The sequence below is a fragment of the Ahaetulla prasina genome, chromosome 11 (assembly GCF_028640845.1).
Source record: "Ahaetulla prasina isolate Xishuangbanna chromosome 11, ASM2864084v1, whole genome shotgun sequence".
NCBI classification, from domain to species: Eukaryota; Metazoa; Chordata; class Lepidosauria; order Squamata; family Colubridae; genus Ahaetulla; species Ahaetulla prasina.
In genome coordinates this window covers 8,648,242-8,654,485 of record NC_080549.1, presented here as the reverse complement: position 1 = coordinate 8,654,485, position 6,244 = coordinate 8,648,242, and positions in this window count along the sequence as shown.

Here is a 6,244-nt window from a genome sequence, read left to right as displayed (position 1 = left end):
ATTGCCTTACACAATGTAAGCCGCCCTGAGTCTTCGGAGAAGGGCGGGATATAAATGTAAACAAAAATAAATAAATAAATAAATAATAATAAATAAAATAATAAATAACATAAATAAAAGAATAATAAAAGAATAACAGAGTTGTTAACGCTTGGAACTCACTACCTTAGTTTAATGAAAAGAAGGACTAGGGGAGACATGATGGCAGTGTTCCGATATCTCAGGGGCTGCCACAAAGAAGAGGGAGTCAAGCTATTCTCCAAAGCACCTGAGGGTAGAACAAGAAGCAACGGGTGGAAACTAATCAAGGAGAGAAGCAACCTAGAACTAAGGAAGAATTTCCTGACAGTTAGAACAATTAATCAGTGGAACAGCTTGCCTGCAGAAGTTGTAAATGCTCCAACACTGGAACTTTTTAAGAAAATGTTGGATAGCCATTTGTCTGAAATGGTGTAGGGTTTCCTGCCTGGGCAGGGGGTTGGACTAGAAGACCTCCAAGGTCCCTTCCGACTCTGATATTATTATTATTATTATTACACTACCTGACTCTATAGTCTTTACTCAAAATCCCAAAAACTTCAACCAAAAATTGTCTACTATTGACCTCACCCCATTCCTAAGAGGACTATAAGTGCCTACCATTCCTGTCCTATTGTTCCCTTTCATTATATCAAATTAACATAGTTGCTGCATACTTTTGCTTATATATATGTTTTTCTTTTATGATGTGTTGTTTTATGTCGATGTTTACTGTTGTGACAAAATGAAATAAAACAAACAAACAAACATTAGGACAGGTACGGTAGGCACGCTGATGCTCTTACGCATGCCCCTTACAAACTTCTTAGGAATGGGGTGAGGTCAACAGCTCATGTGCACCAGCCAACTGATCTTTGGGTTTCCGGCGTGCGGAGCATGCACGCACATTCCAGTTTGAGCACTCCATGCCAAAAAGGTTCACCATCACTGCTGTATTTTAATGAAGGTTTTATTTTATGTGTATATATATATAAAAAAAAGACCCCGGGTTCTATTTTTAGACAATTCTATTCCATAAGAACACGCATAGAATGGTCCTGCATTTCTAATTTGCTCCTTAAAATAGAAAGCTAAAATTTCCTCTTTTCATTAACCTGCGACTTGATCTATTACAATCGTGTACTGAAAGAGGTTGGGTCTCCTCTTACACACCTCAGAGCTGACTTTTGGGGAGAATCGAAAAGTTTCACAAACGGCTCCGCTGTCATCCAAATCATGAATTCTCATCCCTTCTTCTTTTATGAGCGGTGCGGGTGGCCTAGATGTGGAGCTCTCGCCTCACAATCTGGGGGCTGTGTGTTCGATCCTAGGTAGAGGCAGATATTTTTCTCTCTCTGGGTACAAGGAGAATATATCTGATGGGGGGGGAAAAACGCCTCCGCATTGGCGACAGGAAGGGCATCCGGTCTGTAACCATTCAGCTCCATTCAGTCGCCCAGACTCCACCCCGCAAAGGATTATGGAGTCATTAAAAGAAGATGATAATGATGATCCTTTCTTCTTTTATCTTTTTAGTTTAGTTTTCATTGAACAGTTCTAGATTGCCCATTTTCTAATCCTAATCAGTGGAAACCCCATCCCCACCCCGGTGACCCCTAATTTCCACCCAAGTGGAGGTCACAAAGTTTAAGGCCTTTTTACATTGTGAATCCCAACTGGAGAAACTCACTGTACATATATTAACACTTAATGAGTATCGTGGCCCATTTTATTTTGATTCCTCTCTCTCTCTCTCTCTCTCTCTCTCTCTCTCTCTCTCTCTCTCTCTCTCTCTCAAAAAGATGCTGATCTAGATTTTAAATTATTGCTGTTCTTCTATTTTAATTAAATTGTTTAATTTGTTTTATCTAACTCCTGGGTAGGATATGCTTTATACTGCTATTCTAATTTAAGATTTAATATGTTGCTGCTGCTGCTCTCTCTCTCTTTTTTTTCATTATTGTTTTTAAGGCATTGATTGCAGACTGCTTTGTGAACTTTGGTTCTAAAAGTCAGCAATGGAACACTGAAACAAAATGAAACAGTACAGGAAATGCTAGTCCTACTTACTGCATCATTTTCATATCATTGGAAAAGCCTGAAGTCCGAGTGAATGACCTGTCAAATATATGACAATCATATCATGCTTGGCTAAATTTTTTATACTGTACATAGCACAGACCATGCCTGGGGCTGGGCCTTTATTTGGCTTATATTTTCCAGAGGCAAAATTAAATCCACAAAATATAGATGGAATGAGCTCGTTTCTCTTCCCTGTCATCGCCTGTAATTTCACCGGCCATAACATCACCAGATGCTGGGTAGAATTCCTGTATTTCAATTTTGCATTTGAACTTCGAACTGTTTGATCAAATATAGATAGGAAAATTTATAATTACTCGTAGACCCATAGGAGGAGGAGAATGCTATTTTTTTTTATTTTTGGTACATTTTTTCAGCATTCAACCAGGATGGACTTTTTATCTTCAATGTCAGTGTGAATGAGATATTCCTTATTTGAGCTATTATCTCTCTCTCTGTGTCTCTTTCTCTCTCTCTCTCCTGCCTATCTATCTATCTATCTATCTATCTATCTATCTATCTATCTATCTATCTATCTATCTATCTATCTATCTTCAACCCAACTTGAATTCCTTCGACGCTTCTCTAACGCTAATTTGCTTTGACTGTCAGTAGTTCAGATTCTTATAAGCTTGCAGTAAATCTTTATAAGCATTTGAACTGCCTGGATTTTCTGATTTCCCTCAGACTTGATACCCATCCCCACTCTTCCCTTTATGATAAAAGCCAGATCTGATGAACAAAGCAATTTTTGGAAGTCATCTCTACCATCTACAGACCCCTCACATCCTGAACATAAATTGTTTCAACTCCTACCCTCAAAACGACGCTATAGGGCACTGCACACCAGAACAACAAGACACAAGGACAGTTATTTTTCCCCGAATGCCATCCCTTTGCTAAACAACTAATTCCCACAACACTGTCAAATGAACTATTAAGACTGTATTACTATTCTTCGTCTCATCCTTACTAGTACCTATCTCTTCCCACTTATGGCTATATCCATGTTGCTTGTATCTTTACAAGTTATATTGTTTTTATTGTTTCCTAGTATGATTTGATTGGTTATTAGTATCCAATGACTATCCCTCAAGTGTTGTATCTTATGATTCTTGACGAATATATTTTATTTTTTCTTTTATGTACACTGAGATCGTATGTACCAAAGACAAATTCCTTGTGTGTCCAATCACGCTTGGCCAATAAAAGAATTCTATTCTATTCTATTCTATCTCAGCCAAGACGTGCGATCCTCGCTGCCTTTTTTCAAAGTGCCGAGGAGGAAGTGAAGCCTCTCCTGTTGACGAACGCCTCCAGAATTTCTGATGAGTTAGATGCGGCAACCTAATGAGACGCCGATCTGAAGAAGCCCATTGACAAAAGGTTACTGAAGGATTTCAAATTTCCAAAGCGAGAGGCAGCTGCTTATAATACCAGTCATTTGCTCTCTCTTTCGGGAAATGCTCACCACACGAGGGTATGTATACAAAACAAGAGAGAGGAAATACAGCTACGAGCAGCTTTCTAATTGAACAGAAGTAGGGAGATTTTTTTTTTTCACTCCCTTTTCACCCCTTGGTGAAAATGCCTGGTTGAAGAATGACAGAAATAAAGCTTATTTACACGTCACACAGATTGCCATTATGCAATCTTCTTCCTCTGTCTTAGATCTCCATTACATCCATCCATCCATGAGAGCAGTGTTCCAATATCTCAGGGGCTGCCACAAAGAATATGGAGTCAAGCTGTTCTCCAAAGCACCTGAGGGCAGGACAAGAAGCAACGGGTGGAAACTAATCAAGGAGAGAAGCAATTTAGAAGTAAGGAGAAATTTCTTGACAGTTAGAACAATTCATCAGTGGAACAACTTGCCTGCAGAAGTCCTCCAACACTGGAAATTTTTAAGAAGATGTTGGATAACCATTTGTCTGAAGTGGTGTAGGGTTTCCTGCCTAAACAGGAGGTTGGACTAGATAACCCCTAAGGTCCCTTCCAATTATTATTCTATTCTTTTCTATTCTATTCTATTCTATTCTATTCTATTCTATTCTATTCTATTCTATTCTATTCTATTCTATTCTATTCTATTCTATTCTATTCCATTCCATTCCATTCCATTCCATTCCATTCCATTCTATTCTATTCTATTCTATTCTTCATTCTATTCTATTCTTTTCTATTCTCTATTTTAAGAAGATGTTGGATAACCATTTGTCTGAAGTGGTGTAGGGTTTCCTGCCTAAGTAGGGGGTTGGACTAGAAGACCTCCAAGGTCCCTTCCAACCAGTGGTGGGTTTCAAAATTTTTTACTACAGGTTCCGTGGGTGTGGCTTGGTGGGCGTGGCATGGCTTGGTGGGTATGAATTGGTGGGCGTGGCAGGGGAAGGATACTGTAAAATCTCCATTCCCTCCCCAATCCAGGGGAAAGTTACTGCAAAATCCCCATTTCCTCCCGATCAGCTGGGACTCTAGAGGCAGAGAATAGATGGGGGCGGGGCCCGTCAGAATTTTTACTACCAGTTCTCCGAACTACTCAAAATTTCCGCTACTGGTTCTCCAGAACTGGTCAGAACCTGCTGAAATCCACCTCTCCTTCCAACTCTGTTATTCTATTCTAATCATATGGTATCGTAGCCACCAAAGTAAGCCACATTTTGCTAAGCGGAGAGAAGGAGAAAAGGAATAATAAGAGAAAGAAATCATAGACAAAAGAAAAGGAAAAGAGAAGAAAATTAGTATCTAATTTATACCAAAAGACGTTTCCATATCATTCAATGTTTGCAACCACCATTTCTTTTATCACATCAGAATGATGCTTACAGCATTACTATTTGTTTTCTAAACTTCTCTTCTCTTTCTGAAGATCTTCTCACCTCCATCTTGCCAATAGGGTGTCTGCCTTCCTTCCTTCCTTCCTTCCTTCCTTCCTTCCTTCCTTCCTTCCTTCCTTCCTTCCTTCCTTCCTTCCTTCCTTCCTTCCTTCCCTTTCCTCTCAATTCTCTGGTCACACATATCCATACAGCTTGTGTTTATATTTCTCCTAACATACTCAACTCTCATTTCCCTATAACAAAGTATATTGACGTGTTCTTTTCTACACAGCCATAGTGGACAGCGGTGATGGCACAGTAGTTAGAATGCAGAATTGCAGATCTAACTCTGCTCACATCCAGGAGTTCGATCCTGACTGGCTCAAGGTTGACTCAGCCTTTCCATCCTTCCAAGATCGGTAAAATGAGGGCCCAGATATGCTAACTCTGTAAACCACTCAGAGATTGCTGTAAAGCACTATGAAGCAGTATCTAAGTCTAGGCGTTATTGCTATTGTTAACTCTGCCCACTGCCTGGAGTTCGATCCTGACCGGTTCGAGCTTGACTCGGTCTTTCCATCCTTCTGAGATTGGTAAAATGAAGACCCAGTTTGTTGGGAGCAATATGCTGACTTTGCAAACTGTTTAGAGAGGCTGTAAAGCACTATGAAGTATATATAAATCTAAGTGCTATTGCTATTGCTATAATCCACTTATTTAAAAAAAAAGAAACTTTGTTCCTTGCAACAGACTAATTTCCCCCCATTAATTTTCTACTAGAGTTTGCATCTTAAAATGTCTCCATCCCCTTTCAAACCTTCAGTAAACACTCATCTGCTTGCTGTAGCTTTCACCATTCGTATATAACTTGCGGTCATTCACTCCACTTTCCTTTTCGGCAAAGCTACCTTGACCTTTGACACATTAATTTTTACATCCATATTCCTCACTGCATCCTTCAAGCTGTCTAGCATCTGCTGCACTTGTTTGGCTCTTCAGACAACAATGCAGCATTCTCTGTCTGGAAAAGTACTTGTGCAGTCATGTCTCTTTGATTGTTACTTCAAATGGTCCTTATGCAATCCATAAATGCATTAAGCAATTGGGGAGAGATCGCACATCCTTATCTTAGTCCATGATCCCGGTTGAACCATTTGCTGAGCACTATGTTTGTCTCCTACAGGTTTGATTTCCATCATATGCCACACTTAATGGGTTGACCAACCACCTGTCAACTCCATATTCGTGCAAAACATTCCATAATTCAAATATCTATTACACACTTTCACTAAATAAGAAACTGCAATAAGCTACGTTTCATGCAACCATAG